At 44.2% G+C, this 17289-nt stretch overlaps 1 pseudogene; it reads right to left on the reverse strand.

Moving 5' to 3' along the window:
* Positions 1-1731: 1731 nt before the first annotated feature.
* LOC136510795 (protein unc-13 homolog) overlaps positions 1732-17289 on the reverse strand; it is an 84769-nt pseudogene continuing 69211 nt past the window's right edge.

A 17289-nucleotide genomic window follows, 5' to 3' on the forward strand; every position in this document is an offset into this window, starting at 1 on the left:
CGATGGCGGGCTCGGGCGAGCGCGCGCGCAGGAGGAGGAGCGCGGGAGAGGGAGGAGTTGCGGCGGCGGCGCATGGATGGCGTATGGGATCCATCGACTCTACGCTGCCCTCCACAACGCGAGGCATGGTGGTTTCTTGCGGCCTCGGGAGTATCAAAGACCCAGCGTCCAAATAAGACTCTGTTTCCTTCTCTTTCTTCATTAAATTGCCTTCCACGTCATCAAAATGCTGATGTGGCACCATAATAAATAAGGATGGAGTCTATCATAGAATCTGGGTTGGGAGTGCCCTAACGACGAAACTACAAATTTATGATGTATTGTGCTTGTGAGCTACAATATATTATTCTAGACTTCTAGTTAGTGAACTCTATGTAAGACTATCTCCACCAACAACACTCAAAATACAACACTTATTTAACGTTTGGGTAGCGCTACAGTTAAAGGGTTTAATATACATTCGACATCCTCTCCCACAACAGGACCCAAAAGATAATCCTTTTTGCAAATGTGTTTTCAGGATAGAGGATAGTCATATTTGGGTTGTGTCTTTCAGACAACCTAAAATGGGTCTCTCATATAGGTACTTTGTTGGAGGCTGATTTTGAGTCTCCTGCTATCCATTTTGAGTTTAGGTGTCCATATGAGTCAACTATTGGAGACAGTCTAAGTGAGGTTAACGTATTCGTGGGTTGTTTAACTATAATTATTTATTTCATCTCACTTTGTATTTGATGTCCCTTGAATATACCCGGTAGATACCCGATAGGCACGGACATGGGTATAAAAACTTACCCGCGGGTATATTCGTGGGCAGGTAAAACCTAGGGTCACGGGTTTGCTTTCGGGTGGGTAAATGCTTTACCTGCACTTTACTTGCCCGCTGTCATCCCTAGGACTAACCAACAGTTTTCAGTGGGAGATCAGGTCTTGCTTCGCTTACAGCCCTACACATATTCCTCAGTGACAAATCGCCCATTTCCCAAACTAGCTTACAAGTTCTACGGTCCTTATAAGATCTTGGAGAAGGTGGGCGCCGTAGCATATCGTTTGGAAATTCGGGCTGACAGTCTAATCCACCTAGTCTTCCACATTTCTCACAGTTAAAGCTATTTCACCTAGACTACACTCCAGTGTATTCTACACTTCCAATGCTCACTGATTTGCAGGCAACAGCAGCCATACCCAAGGAGATCTGGGAGCGTCAAGTCGTTAAGAAGGGGAACAATGCAATCCCTTAGGTACTTGTTTCCTGGATAGGTCTGCCGTCGACTACGGTGATCTGGGAAGACTTCAACGTCGTTAAGCATAGGTAACCTGATGCGGTGTCTTCGGCGAAGGGAGCTATCACAACCCAGCAGTGAAGGCGTAAAGAGGAGGCGTTTTCCAAGGCAAAAGTCGTAACGCTAGATAGTGTGTAATATTAAGTGTAGTTAGTCTTTCTGAACTGTTGCCTGTAAGAATTATTGCATTATTATTATTATTAAGTAAATCGTGTGAGACAGAGGCAGTCCTCTGCTCCGTTGGCCGAATCCGGCGATCCTCTTGTCATGCTCACGTCGACGGCATTGCAAACGATTCATCGTATTCTCTTGTCATGCTCACGTCGAAGGTCATGTTACTTTTAAGCAATTCAGCAGCATCAATTTTGCATCAAATGGTGCAATGCAAACGATTCATCGTATTCTAGTGTTCTACAAAAACATGCTACAAATAATAGTGAAACATGCATTTCAACCTGACATTGTGATCAGGAATGCCTTCAAAGCTTCAGTCCACAAAAGGAATCTAAATAGGGAAGCTCCAATGGGCCAAAACTACCATCAATACAGGATCAATGTATTAGAAATTGTGTACATGTTTACTACCACGTCCACCCTAAATCCTAGTGTTACTAATGCACAACTGTTACACAAACTTGCAAGTGGGCGGTGGAACACCGTTTCCTGGTTTACGAGCAAGGCTGCGCTGTCCTGTTCGGTATTTGTTTTGGTTTGCAATCAATCAAGCGCTCGGAGCTGAACTGGGTATCTTGAATTGCTTCTTTACATAATGTGATGCCTCTGAATCATTTCTGTGACACAGGACCCTAAGAAGAGTTTTGGAGTCCGCTCCAAATTTGCTTTTGCCCCCTTGAGTAACTTCTCGTAGGTCATCAATAAGCACACGGGTCTGCAGATATATGATGAACTAATAACATGTGATGCTATATAGATAACATTAAGGTATGTACAGATTTCCTTGAACATGAAGGATAGCTATGTATCATTATATATTAAGAAGAAAAAGGGGGAAAGAACCCTCTACAAGCACACCCTACTAACACCAGAGAGACAGACTCCTACTGACTGCTATTAGGCACAAGGGCAAGGAGAAATGAAATGCCCCTAGCCTGGTCAAATCCCCCAAAAGTATAATTCCTCTCTAGCGATGGGCAAGGCCTCAGCTAGGCTAAAAGAGCTCACTTGAGTGAGAATACTGGGCCAGTGGTCCCTAAGGGATTTTAGGACGCTAGTACGAAGTTACAATGAACCACTAGCTTCTAGCACCCAGCCTAAGTTATGTCCGCTATATCTGGTTGGTGATGGTTGTGGCTAGCGGTAGGTTTCACTCTCCACCTTGGAGGATATTCTTGTGGACTGAACTTTATATGCACGTATATGTGACAAGATCAGATGATATATAAAGAATCTTGCTTCATGATAGCCTGTTCGGTTGGCTGGTTCGTATCGTTGCTGGTTTGTGAAGAAGTACTGCTGGCTGGTTTGTGTGAGAGAAAAATACTGTTTCGGCTGGAAATTTACGATCGTTTACGACAAGCCACAGCCAAACGAACTAGTTGATTACATTTGTGACCAGGACGTTTCCATCTCAGTTTTCTGGGTTGGGATGATTCCATCTCTTTGTTGTTTGGTTGTGCAGATCGGGCCATCCCTGTTTTGTGTTTGGTTTGAGGGATTGAGAATAATGGGATGGATGTCTAATTCACTCCATTACCAACTGTTGTTTGTGGGGTCCACGTGCCAGTCTCCCTATGCCTTGTCTTCTCCCTGGGCATGTGGCCCAGAATGAGCTCAGCAAGGCCACCGGGACAGACAAGGCAGCTGGCGCCCACCGGCAATATTGGGAGAGGAAATCAGGCGTCAGCAGGAGGAAGAGCACCAGGCGTCGGCGGAAGGAAGAGCAGGGGGAACCACAGGGCTGTGAAGTCAGCTCACCCGTGGCCCCTGTCTGGCAGTGCGTCTATGCCTGCTGAGGCCGCCCCCTTGCTGACTGCGAGGTGAGGAGGGAGGCGGTGGCATGGGGCCACGGTGTGGAGGGCCACTGCAAGGCATGCAGGCGGCACAAGCGGAGGTGAGCTCGGTGCTGCCCATTTCCAATGCGAGGAGTTAGGACTAGCAAGAAACAGGGGGAGACAGCATGAGCAAGGGACGAGTCGGTCCGCCATTTTTTTAGGGACGAGGTAGTTCCGGATATGAGGGAATATTCCCTAGTCAAACTGTCCCGTCCTCCGGTGTCTCTGAACCAACAGTAGGATGAGGTGAGATATCCCACCTTGTCCCTGTCTTGCCCCCAAACCAAAACCTTAAGTTCTATGTAGATTAGCATAGATATTAGGAATTGTCATTTTCTAAAAGCTATGGCAACACATGAGCACCTGATTAATGAGAACATAATCCAAACTTTACCTCTTGCTTGATCAGATTTATTACAGGACGTACACGCGAGACCAAGTTTTCAACAGTTCCCCGAGGCAGTCCATCTCCACCAGAAATAAAAAATTCCTACAGCAAGTACATGAATATTTAGATCACAGTTAATTGTTTGGTCAATAAAGACAGCAAAAACAGTGTCCAATCCTGTCAAGGCATGATACTCCATTCCAGATTATATGCCATTTTAAGTTTGTACAAGTCAAAAAACTCAGATTTTGACTAAGAATCTGTTCGGCTGGACTGAATTGGGCACTGTTCACGCTGGATTTTACTGTTCATGCTGAAATTTTGTGAGAGAAAAACACTGCTCCGGCTGAAAAAAAAGGCGAGCCAGCCAGCCGAAAACGACCAGCCGAACGCGCAGTTTTTAGAAAAAAAAAATATACATATTGGCATGTATTAATTATTTAATTCAAATAAATACACTACCAAAACATATATTTGATCGAAATTTGAATGAAACTAATTGGATGGCCCTAGGTGTTGTATTTTCTATAAGTTCGGTCCAATTTAGAAAACTTCATCCAACCATATATATACTCCGGTTGCAGCATATGTGATCATAATGTAGCTCAAAGCGGTGAATTGAACTTCGAATACATAGACTGATGTAAACATGAAACAATCACACACTCAAGTTGACTTAAATTAATATTCATAATATTTTCGAGAGCTACAACTTTCATATAAATTTCATCTCCATCCAATTCTGTATGGAAAAAATATTATTTTTCTGGTGACACCCCAGTATGTGATTAATATGGTGCTGGAAGTTTGTATCAATTATTTAAACATCTTAACGACTTTAAATGAAAAAACACGAACCATAATGTTGTAGATCTTGTCAAGAGCTACAATTTTCTGCAAATTTTATACCCATCCGACCTCGTATGATAAATATATGATTTTTCTAATGTGACAAGCCCTGGTATGTGCTTAATATGCTGTTGAAAGTTTGTAACAAATGAAAAAACTCAAAACTAGGAAGTTCTAGACCTCATCTAGTGTTACAATTTTTGTTAAAAAAAAACATCTCCAGCCGACGGCTTATGAAAAAGATATGATTTTTCTAAGGTTTAGCCTTGCCATGCTAGTCCAGGTGGCATGGCTGTTCTATTTTGCCATGCCAACGGGAGTGGCATGGCAAGCTTTCCATGTGGAATATGCGCCGATAGACCCTCCCACGACTCCAGCGTGGCATACCTTGTTGTGCCAATGCATGTGACGCGGAAAGTGATTTGCCACGCCACATGAATTGGCACAGCCAAAAGTGTTATGAATAAAAACAAAAGGTGGGTGGGGTTATTTTTAAAATATAACTTAAAATGGGTTAAAAATACAAAAAAAATCCGATAAACAGCCATCTAGCATAAAATGGAACCGCTATTCTGATGTCCCTTAAGAAAATAAATAAAATACAGCAAAGCAGGCAAAATAATTCTGTAAATGATATAACCTTCAGGGTTTCAAGATCTTCCTCCAAAAAAGCTGCATCATTTGGAGAGAAGACACGTGTAGAACCTCCATCCAGTATCACACGAAGTAAGCCATCCTACCAATCAAGAGAGCTTTAAGAACATAGTTCAGAATGTCATGAAATCCCATCCTAAAAGTAGTAGCTAAAGTGATTACCAGGGATGCTTGCAGAAGCCCTGTAACCACACGATCCCTCAGTTGTTCCACAATGACATCACAAAGTTGATTAAGGACCTGAAAATGAGCTGTAGCATAAATAAGGAGCACCATAGTTCAAGAGAAACTAATGTGCCTCCAGATTTTTAAGGTTTTTAATGTAACAGCTTATGCTTGCACTTTGGTCTGAATGCCAGATAGAACTCTAGGGTAACAAAATCATGTTACTGTTCCTCTTAACAACAGAATGAGAAACAGACAAATATGGACACATCATTGCATGTTCACAGTTAAATATGATCTTTACCATGCTTGGGGATGACATGTCAGTATTCCATAAATTGTTCAGGTCAAACACAAACATGATGTGTCCAGTTTGAAAGAAAAAAGAACGGAGAAAATGAATTCCTTGAATAGCTAATCCATATTATGTAACGTACCAAATCAAGCACTTCTGTTATGGTGTCCAATCGAGCTTGAGAAACACCGTTTCTGTATAAATTCTCAATAAATGGCTGCTGCAGGTCCCAGAATATAACCTTTGTCCCTACAGGAAGAAAAGAAAAGGTTCAAATATTAATAGCAATAAGCTTCTACTGAAACATTGCCTCTATATATTTCCTTACCAGTAAATTCACACAGACGATCAATAGCAGTATTGATTTCTTTTCTACTGCCATCAAATTGATTTTTCTGATTATGGACGGCACTCTTTGACTTTTCACTTGTTGTTCGTCCTGGCAAATAAATTACAATCATATATATGATTGGCTTTAATCTACAAGGACTCGACTAGGAAGATCAAGTAATTTTGGGAAGCTTACCTATCAAGAGATAAACTGTATGAAACTACTAGACAGAGAACTTACTGATGTTAGTGTTTTCACTTTTCTTCCGAGCCCACCTCTCATTAATGCTGTCCTCCAACTTACTCAACTGGCTGATACCATACTGCGTAATAAGTGCTTCTGATTAGAAAGCTCTAACAAAGACGAGACTTAGGCCCCATTTGATGCTGCTCCGAGGGGCTCCAGCTTTGGCTCCCAAAGCACTGTGCAACACTGTTTGTACTGTAGCGCACTGTGACAAGGAGAAAAATGTCTCTTGCTCCAGCAAAAATGAACTGGGAAAGGGAGGAGCTGCATATTTGGGGCTTCTCCTGGCTCCGCTACAGTACTGCTGCAGGGTAGGAACAGGAGCCGGGAGGAGCCCCTCGAAACAGGGCCTTAATACAATAAACAGGGAAAGCATTTGAAAGACAAGGAGTGTGATCCATTGATGTAAATCCTGGCAAAAGCATAACACTATAGACACCATGATGGAATATAAGGTTTCAGAACACTGAAATGTAGACAGCATAATCTAAATTACTGGTATTAAACTAGGATATTCCATCGCACCATATTAATTATAGCTATAAATTTAAAATGGAGGTAGCCATACTAGGAAACGTGAAAGACAAAATTGATTAGAAAATGCATATAATATAAGAACGTGCACTATCTTTGAAACCTGTTTTGGTCTGATCAATGGCTACATGGATGCTCTTTATCAGACTGAGGCCTGATTTGGTTGCTTGCGTGCCAAGGACTGTCGCTCAAGCTCTTGTAAACAGAACCTGGGTAAGGGAAATTCAAGATGGACTCTCCTAGGAAGGCTTGATGCAGTATGTTCAAATTTTGCGCACTTTAGAAGAGGTGGCCCTGAAGATGAGGATCAACTCTCTTGGCGGCATGAGGGAAGTGGTATTTTCTCTTCTAAATCCACTTACAAAGCATTCCTCTTTCGTGCTATAACCTTTGAGCCTTGGAAGCGACTCTGCAAATCTTGGACTCTTGGTTGCCATTCAAGTGCAAGGTATTCTTTGGCTTGCACTTAGAAACAAGTGCTGGACTGCTGACATACTAGCTAAAAGGGGTCTCCCTCATCCAGAGAAATGCGTGCTGTGTAATCAAGAGGAGACGGTGCAACATATTCTCACTAATTGTGTCTTTGCTCGGCAATTGTGGTACAGCTTACTGGCCCCTGTTGGTTTGGATCACACTGTACCTAGACGCAGTGAATCAGTGATAACTGCTTTGCTGATTGGAGGAAAGCCAATGTGAAGGTTCATAAAGCTCAAAGAAAAGGGTTCAACAGTGCTGTGATCTTGGGCTCTTGGACCTGTGGAATCTCAGGAACAGATATGTTTGAAGGAGTTGCTCCTCCTTTGCCAGCTGCCCAGTTGTTCTTTAAAGAAGAGTTGCAGCATTGGTGTTTCGCTGGTGCCCGAAAGCTCCAGATGTTATTTCCTGGTCAGGGGGAGGGTATTGGTTGGGCTTTTTTTTCTGGTTGGATCATGCTACTGTTTTAGTGCAGGTGTTTTAACTTATATATTTTCTCGTGCAACCACTTCTTAGTTCCTAGAGGTGGTAACATGGTTGCCTTGTACGAGGTTTCTTCCCCTTTCTCTCTCTTTAATAGTTTAATATAAAGGTACGCAGAAAAAAAATCTTTGAAGACTACAACAGAAATTTACACGATTGTGTCTGCAGTCCCAGTGCCGACCACTCCAAAATGCTCAGGAACTAATTATAAATAATCATGAGCTATGGCAATAAGAGACTCACATATAGACTGTTAAGCCGTACACACAGCTTTGGCATTGTAAGCTGAGTAATTTCACTAGCTTTCCTCTCATCAACTGTTCTAACTTCTTGGACCTCCTTTTTTACAAAAGCCTTGATTCCAAGCTCCTTTTTATATCGAGTAAGAACAGGAACAGGCGGAGCTAAATCTTCTTTATCAACTACAAGCAGACAAAAGCCATTGTCACTTGATAGCTAGACAAATGAAGATATTTTAATTAGAAAAAGAGTTAGCAAAATGTGATGGATATTTCTCTATTTTTATACTGAAAAGTAGGTGTCTATACTTGTACAGTATACATTATTGAGCACGCATGCACAAGAAAATATCTGCCTTAGATATCAAGAAGCTCTAAAGAAAAGAACATGATCGTGCAAACCTAGGGGTGCAGTGACAAGCTGTGTATAAACTTGGAATGCCTTGTCAAGACCACGGCATAGACTATTTAATTCTCCATCTCGCATAGGAACCTTAAATGCAAAAAATTGATCTGCAGTCTGCAATAGTTTGTGAAGAATCAGCATTTTCCTCTTTAGAGATCAGTGGGAAGCGGATTATAAACAGCTCAGTTAAATCACCAAAAACGTTGATACAGCAGTTGAGTTATATGTAGTATGCTGCATCACAAGAATTAAAGCTAGGAAGGAAAGAGCATGGAGAAATATTCATGGAGTGTAGGTACAGCAACTATAACAAACTCATCATGTTCACATGTTAATTACTGGTAGTCATATTGTACCTAAAAAATAGACACTAAAGCCACTAGTAACACCTATAAATTTGGTTGGAACACTTGGCAACAATTCGCTTGGGGGCACTATCTTGACGTCTTCAGTACAATTTAAATGTTAATTTACATGACATGTGTTCCCCTTTCTTAATGAAATGACAAATCTGCATCATTGCACAACATGTGTGAAAGGACCACTCATAAAATCAGTAGAAGTAGTAAAAAGAAGTAAATAAGGAAACATATAAAATGGTGATCGAAGATGATTTCATATATCTCTAACACACAAATGTATCTTCATGTACATTACATAGAACCCAAATTTTATGGCTCGCCTTTAGAGATACAATTTACAAATGACTTTTTGATACTTTTCTGTCACATTTTTAACCACTCATATTTGAGTTCAATATTTGTTTACTTATTTCTTTATTTTTAGGATGACAAGCTGAGCTTTGGGCTTGCCATAGCACAGTAAAGCCATGGCTACAGTAGAAGCAGCAGCCCTCCATAGAATTTTTAGTTGCTTAACCCTTAATGTAGATGATTTGCTAGGGACATGTAAATCAGATTTGTTAGATCTTGTCAAATAACCGGCTCTATAAATAGGAGACCAGACACTGTTGTTGCATTAATGGACCAACTACAGAGCCACACTGGCACAAAGCCAAAATCATGAAAGACAACATTACTACTCCATCCATTCCAAATTGTAAGTCATTTTAGGTTTCCAAGATACATAGCGTATCTAAGCATAACATATAGGTGCATAGTAAAAGCTATGTACTCCCTCTGTTCCAAATTATAAGACGTTTTGGCATTTCTAGATACATTTCTTTACTATGTATCTAGACATATTGTATGTCTATGTATCTAGAAAAGCCAAAACGTCTTATAATTTGGAACGGAGGGAGTATCTAGAAAAGCCAAACAACTTACGATTTGGAATGGAGTATTATTTTGTTGGGTAATAATGAAAACATATAACAGCAGGCAAGGATGCATGAAAACTTTACCATGCCCTCAGAGAAAAAAAAGGAAGAAACAAATTACCAGACTATACGTAGATGCTCCAAGGAGTTAAAGCGCAAAAACTCTCATCACCTACACTACTAACGTCATGGCATGGGAATACATACAGAGAGTTTATTATTAATGATTGCATAGTTAAGTTATAATTAAACAACAAAAATTATTTGGTGTGCAGGAGGACGCATGTCCTGGACATCGGGTCCATCAGATTGGATCATCATGATTAGTTCTAATGACAGGCTTCTAACAGCAGACTTCTTCCTCCCTCCTTGCCTAACCTTCTTCCTTGGCCCTCTGCTTCGCATCCCTCTCGATGCCGCTGTGACCACGTCTGCGGCCCCTGCAAGGTTACGGATTGGGGTTCGGGTTGGGGATTTTTGGGACCTCTGGCTGTAGAGGGATGTCCTAGGAGGTTACCGGCCTGCGGTGCCGGTGGCTGGTGGGCGGGATGGCGAGGCAGCAGGGTGCCCACCAGCCAGTGGTGGTGAGACAGTGGTTGGGCAAGGAAGGAGGTTAGTGTCAGCTGTGGTGGAGGGCAGAAGCTCCGGGAGGGGCAGGTGGGGGACCATGGCGTGCTGGGTGGAGGTCAATGGAGGAGTTGGTTCTGTATGGGTGAGGAAGACAGACGGCTGAAGCGCCTCTGTTATCCTCTGTTACTTCGTTCTGGTGAGGAGCTACACAAGGACGGTCATGATCTCAAGGACGTGCGTCCTCCTGGGCACTGTTTCTGCTTTTGATTAAGCAATGATATTCTTTCATCCAAATCAACATTTTAACAACACGGAGTTGCAAACATAATATCATAACAAATTACAAAGTGCAAATAAAATAATTCTGAGATTACAGCATGAAAGAAAAACTTCATTTTAATCAAAACAACTTTTAGCATGAATGAAATTTCAAAATAATGAGGAACAAAAGAAGCACCTCTTCTATGATTCTATAGACTTCTACAATAGAATTCCCATGGCGTTGTTGAGGGGATATAGGGTCCCAAACCTGTGGAGAATAAAAATTAGAATAGAGAAGATAGGAACATAGAAAACGATAATTGTAGTTTATAATAACTAATGTTACAAGCAAAAATAAGCCAGCAAAGAACTGAGAAGGAAATGCAAGCAGTGGTCAAAATTGTTATTGGATCCTTACACAAACTCACAGATAGAAAACTGCAATTATATATATTTGAAAACAGAACTAGACCAAGTAACAGTTTCAATAGATTCCAGAAATCCATCGTTCAATTCTGGAAAATTCCATAAATCATAGCAGCTTTAAATATCACAAATATATAGTCACTATTTAAAACATAAAGCTCAAGTAAACATTATATAAAATTTGTCACTAAGAGCATATGTTTTTACTTTCTTGAACTAAAGGTCGAACCATCAAACTAACAAATACGCTGAAAGATACTTCTAAGGATATAAAGAATTTGGATATTTCATTTCAAATCCCATGGTGAATGGGCGTACTAGTAATAAGACAATTAGAACAAAGAAATTATATATAAACAAAAAAAGTCACAAATGTGTTACCTCTTGGTCAGCAGCCCTTTTAACCCAAGTTTCAATTCTCTCAAGTTGCCCATTCACCCAGCGTAAAACTAATGTACCAGATTTACTTTCAATCTAAGAAAAGGAAAGCAGAGAATTAGGATAAACAACACTACACCAACAATGCTCTTAAATACATAACACATTATCTATCTTTCACTGTGCAGCACACATTGGTTGATAAAATGGCAAAAAAATGTAAGGTAAACACATGGATTGCTTTGCGCTTATCTAAGTTTTAATACTACTTCATGAAGGTTAAGCTGACCTGATATGGAGCTAGCTTATGTCTGAATATGCTATCCAAACCATCATCTCCAGTAACAGAGGCCATCACAGACATTATGTATTGCTCCAAAGCATCAGCTGCAGGAAATACAGAAACCACGTCCTCCGTAAGATGCTCAGCATGCTTAAGGAATGGTCTCTGGCAAAACAATTCTATGTAAGCATGCAGAATCACGAAGTTACAAAGTCAAAAACATTTAACAGATATGCTGGATATAACCTACCAATTTATTTCCATAAAGTTTATGGATGAGAGAAGCAGAAACAACTGCTGCCTGTGGATGCCATTTTGTCAAAACAGGTGTAAAAATGGTTGTATCTTTCTTCAGAAATTTCTTTGTCTCCTCAGCTAGAGACGCTAAAACATGTTCATGTGTAGAATCCGCTTTGAACTCTACAGAATGTGCCATCTGGAAGGAAAAGAGTAGAATGTTTCATCAACCAATGAAATGGTAGCATATTTTTCTTACAAGAAATGGTATGATGGTAACATATCATCAAAAGGAACACAAGTATGTGCCAATTCTTTATTGTGCTATCTGAATTTTAACGATGATGTCCAATTCAGGTTTAGACACAGGGAAGTGATCCACAGAAATGTTTAGACACAAAGGCACCACTACAAATCCTTTATAACAACATGGCCAGAAGTATCCACAGGAATGTTTAGGCAAAGGTACAAAAACAACCATCCAGACCATACATCTCATATCAGGCTTTGATGTCCTCTACCATAAAAAGAAAAAGAACAATCATCTAACACATCCAGCTAAGAAGAATCTTGTCCACACTAGGAATAATGCAATATGATGTTTCCCTAAGAGTCAAGGTTCTCAAACAGATAGAAATGAAATGTGAAAAAGCAATGTACAGGTGCAATGACCAGTGACAACTGATAAAGATTTGAGGTTTCACATATGACATATGAGAACATAAATGTGTCATCGATAACCATCTCATGGTAAAATGGGGTTAAATCAAAGATAGGAAATTTAGTCCATATAAATTAGAACTACACTACCAATGGAATAATAATGGCTGCTGCACAAATGTCACCTTCAAGAAAGCACTTTTGACTGAAGAAGTGATGTAACGGTCAATCTGATCTCTGTCAGGAGACTCCAGTGCCTGATGCACAAAAGCAAATGGGTGCCCAAAATCAGAATTTTCTAAATGTGCAAACAGTGAACAGTTCTGCTCTCTATACTCTGCAGTGATTGTATTCAAATAGAACAAGAAATTGTTAATCAGAATTTTCTAAATGTGCAAACAGTGAACAGTTCTGCTCTCTATACTCTGCAGTGATTGTATTCAAATAGAACAAGAAATTGTTACTGTTAAAGTGATGTGGCAACAACAGTGGTCAGAAACAAAAGTAAAGTAAAAGCACCTTGTCATTTTCTTCACAAAGGATCCGCCTTGTCAGCATTGCCACTGTCACAACATCAGCCATCAAGCTGGGGCCCTGTAAATATAAAGAAAGTCTGAATGTGCAGAAAATAATGATCTCTTGTTGCAAGCAAATGAGAGTAAAAAGGTTCAGTGCGGTATATTATATACTCCCTCCGATCCAGTTTATAAGGCGAACACGCAAAACAAGGTTCAAACTTCAGTCTTTGACCAATTATTTGGTGAACAATTGTAATATAAACTTGATATGGTTAGATTCGTGATCAAATATACTATCCAATGATCATAATTTTATAATAATAAAAAAATATAATATAGAATAAATGAATGGTCAACTTGTAATTTGGGTGACCGTGCCATGTTTGACTACGCCTCACGGCGCCTCGGCCCGGATCACGTAGAACCAGACGGAGAGCGCGCCGTTGCGCATCGCAGCCTCGCCAGTGTCGCCACCGCACACACCAACTTTTAGGGAAGTGGAGAGAGGAGAGTTCGGATGGGGAGATACAGATGAGAGAGAGCTTGCAGGGCCGCAGGGGATGGATGGATGCACGCAGAGTTGAGGAGAAGATAAAGGTAGTCACTTATTTTTGTATTTGGATATATAATTAATATTAAAGTATTGTGTGTTGCTTTCATCAAACCAGGATTCCAGTCATGCATATTGTAGAAAGATGAAGTTGGGGCAATTAGCCACACTCTCAATGGGAGAGGGGCGCCTGTATTATAGGGCAGCGGCTGCTGCTATATATGGCAGTTTACAAATACAAGGACAGGAATAAATCTCTGATCCTAATTGACCGCCTTGCCTAAATATACAATATACAATCTCCTATTGCCTAATACCCGCCCGCAGCCGAAGCGGGAGGCTTGCGGACGCACAGGCTGGTTCTGAAATCTGTAAACAGTGGCGTTGGGAGCCCTTTCATCATAATGTCAGCGAACTGATGAGACGAAGGAACATGAAGGACCCGAATCTCGCCAAGGGCCACCTTCTCGCGCACAAAGTGAATGTCAATCTCAATATGCTTCGTGCGCTTGTGGTGGACCGAATTGGCCGTCATGTAGACGGCGCTGACGTTGTCGCAGAAGACCACCGTAGCCTGGGGCAGCTGAAGATGGAGCTCCTGAAGGAGTTGCCGCAGCCAACAGCACTCGGCCACAACGTGAGCCACAGCACGGTATTCTGCCTCAGCACTAGAGCGGGAGACCGTGGCCTGGCGTTTGTAGGACCAGGAGACCAGGTTGTCGCCGAGATAGACGCAGAAGCCAGAAGTGGACCGCCTGGAGTCAGGGCAACCAGCCCAGTCAGCATCAGAGTATGCGGTCAGCGTCTGGATGGAGCCGGCGCCAATGTGAAGACCGGAGGATAGCGTGCCCTTCACATAGCGCAGAATGCGCTTGATCAGCGCACGGTGGGGCTCCCTCGGGGCGTGCATGAAGAGACACACCTGTTGAACTGCATAAGCCAGATCAGGACGCGTCAGAGTCAGGTACTGAAGAGCCCCTGCTATGCTCCTGTACTCTGAGCTGTCCTTGTCTGACAGTTTGTTGCCTTCATGGGCGGAGAGCTTGGCCTGAGTGTCAACAGGGGTTGCCGTAGGATGACACTCAGCCATGCCCGCCCGCTGGAGGAGATCGACGGCGTACTGTCGCTGCGACAGGAACAGGCCGTCGGAGGTGCGGGTAACGACGACGCCGAGGAAGTGGTGAAGAGCACCCAAGTCGGTCATGGCGAACTCAGACTGGAGTCGGGCCATGAGTCGCTGCAGAAGAGCGGGAGTCGAGGCGGTGAGGATGATGTCGTCGACGTAGAGCAGCAAGTAGGCGAGACTCGTCCCCTCGGTGAGAACAAATAGGGACGTGTCGGAGGTGGAGGTGACGAAGCCGAGCTGTTGAAGGAAGGCCGCGAACCGCTGGTACCAAGCTCGCGGGGCCTGCTTCAGTCCGTACAGGGACTTCTGCAGGAGGCAGACGTGATCTGCAGCGGCGGGGTCGACGAAACCTGGTGGCTGCTGGCAGTAGACCGTCTCGTCGAGGTGGCCGTGAAGAAAGGCATTCTTCACGTCTAGCTGGTGGATCGGCCAGGCGCGGGAGACGGCAATGCTGAGAACGGTCCGAATGGTGGCCTATTTGACCACCGGACTGAAGGTCTCGTCGTAGTCAATGCCTTCTCGTTGAGAAAACCCGCGGACCACCCAGCGGGCCTTGTGACGAGCGAGGGACCCATCGGCATGGAATTTGTGCCGGAAAATCCACTTGCCCGTCACAACATTCGCGCCAGAAGGGCACGGAACAAGACGCCAGGTGTTGTTGTCGACGAGTGCCTGGTACTCATCCATCATCGCAGCCCGCCAGTTGGCATCGGCCAGGACGCTGCGGTAGTTCGCCGGTAGAGGCGATGGTGAGGGCGAGGAGGTGGCAGCGAGCCCCTCGTAGCTCACACGCGGGAGGGCGCCGGTCCTGGTGCGCGTGAGCGGCGGAGATGGGGTTGCGGCCACGGACGCAGCCTGGGGCGCCGGTGCTGCAGGGGCAGCCGATGGCGCAGGCATCGGCTGGGGTCGTCGACTGTAGGTCCGTGGGAACGGAGCCACAGGAAGGCCAGCGGGGGCACGTGACCACACCCGCCCGGTGGTGGAGAAGCCGAACTAGGGCTAGGGGCGCGCCCCCCAGGCAGGAGAAGAGCCGAGTCCGGCTCATCATCAGGGGGCGGCTGCACAACGTCCAAGGTGGACGGAGCAACCGTGGTCGTTGAGGGACCTCCACCTGCAGGAACAGTAGAGCAAGGCACCGAAACCGAATCGTTGTCGAGAAGGAAATCCAGGGAGCGAGGGAATGGGATGACGCTGGTGGAGGAAAAGGGAAAAACAGTCTCATCGAACACAACATGACAAGAAATAATGATGCGTTGAGTTGTTAGGTTAAGACACCGATAACCCTTATGAGAGGATGGATACCCAAGGAAAATGCATGCTGCGGAGCGAGGTGCGAGCTTATGTGGGGAGGTGGCCTGTAGGTTTGGGTAGCATAGGCACCCAAAGACGCGAAGGTGGCTGTAGGTGGGTGGCTGTCCATGGAGGCGAGTGAAGGGAACCTCATGGGATATGGAGGAGGAAGGGCGCCTGTTGAGTAAGTAGCAGGCGGCAGCAAGAGCCTCAGCCCAGTATGCAGGCGGCATGAAAGCGTGGAGCAGCATGGTGCGAATTGAGTTGTTGAGGGTGCGGATGGTGCGTTCCGCCTTGCCATTTTGAGGGGAAGTGTATGGGCAGGAGAGACGGAGAAGTGTTCCCCGAGCAGCGAAGAAGGTGGTGGTGGCTGTGTTGACGAATTCGGTGCCATTGTCGGTTTGGAAGCATTTTACAGGGAGGTTAAATTGGGTTTGTGCAAGAGCTGTGAGCTCAACTAAGTGTTGGTGGACCTCGGATTTGCGGCGGAGAGGAAAAACCCAACAATAGTGACGGTAATCATCCAGGCAGACTAAATAGTATGAAAAACTAGATATACTAGGGATGGGAGAGGTCCAAACATCACAATGAATTAGTTCAAACGGTGCATGAGTATAGGACTGAGAGGCACTGAAGGGTAGACGTGTATGCTTGCCTAGCTGACATGAATGGCAGAGGGAGCGGTCTACTTTATTGCAGGAAACAGCGTGTATTTTATTTAAATGTTCTAATGCAGCAGGGGCTGGATGGCCGAGACGCTGGTGCCACAGGGTCGACGAAACAGCCAGGAGAGCATGTGAGGAGGCGCCAGCGGTCGGAGGGATAGCAGGTATGGTGTAGAGATCGCCGGTACTATTGCAGCGATGAATCACGCGTCCCGTCTGGGTATCCTTAACAGAAAAACCAAGAGCGTCAAATTCAAGAGAGCAGCGATTTTCACGGGTGAATTGACGAACGGATAAAAGATTATGAACGAGGGAAGGGGCGACGAGAATGTTATTGAAGGAGAAGTTTGCTGAGGCGGTGGGTAGGATGGAGTGACCTCTAGACGTGACCGGAATGCTAGTGCCATTGCCTACTGTTATAGAGGAGGTGGAGGGGGGTAGGCGTTGGAGGAGCATACCATCGGAAGACGTCATGTGGGATGAAGCGCCGGAGTCAACAACCCATGAGGGGCTGCCCTGGACAGCCAGGTGCTGCAGGGCAGCAATGAGGCCGGCCGAGTCCCATGTCGGTCCACCAGTGTTGGTGGAGGAAGCCTGGACGGGGGCGAACGCCGTGTGCGCCTGAGGGGCACCGAGCACCCCCTATTGGCGTGGGGGCTGCCATGGGTGGCTGCCAGGGGCGCCGGA

The sequence above is a fragment of the Miscanthus floridulus genome, chromosome 16, assembly GCF_019320115.1.
Source record: "Miscanthus floridulus cultivar M001 chromosome 16, ASM1932011v1, whole genome shotgun sequence".
Lineage (NCBI taxonomy): Eukaryota > Viridiplantae > Streptophyta > Magnoliopsida > Poales > Poaceae > Miscanthus > Miscanthus floridulus.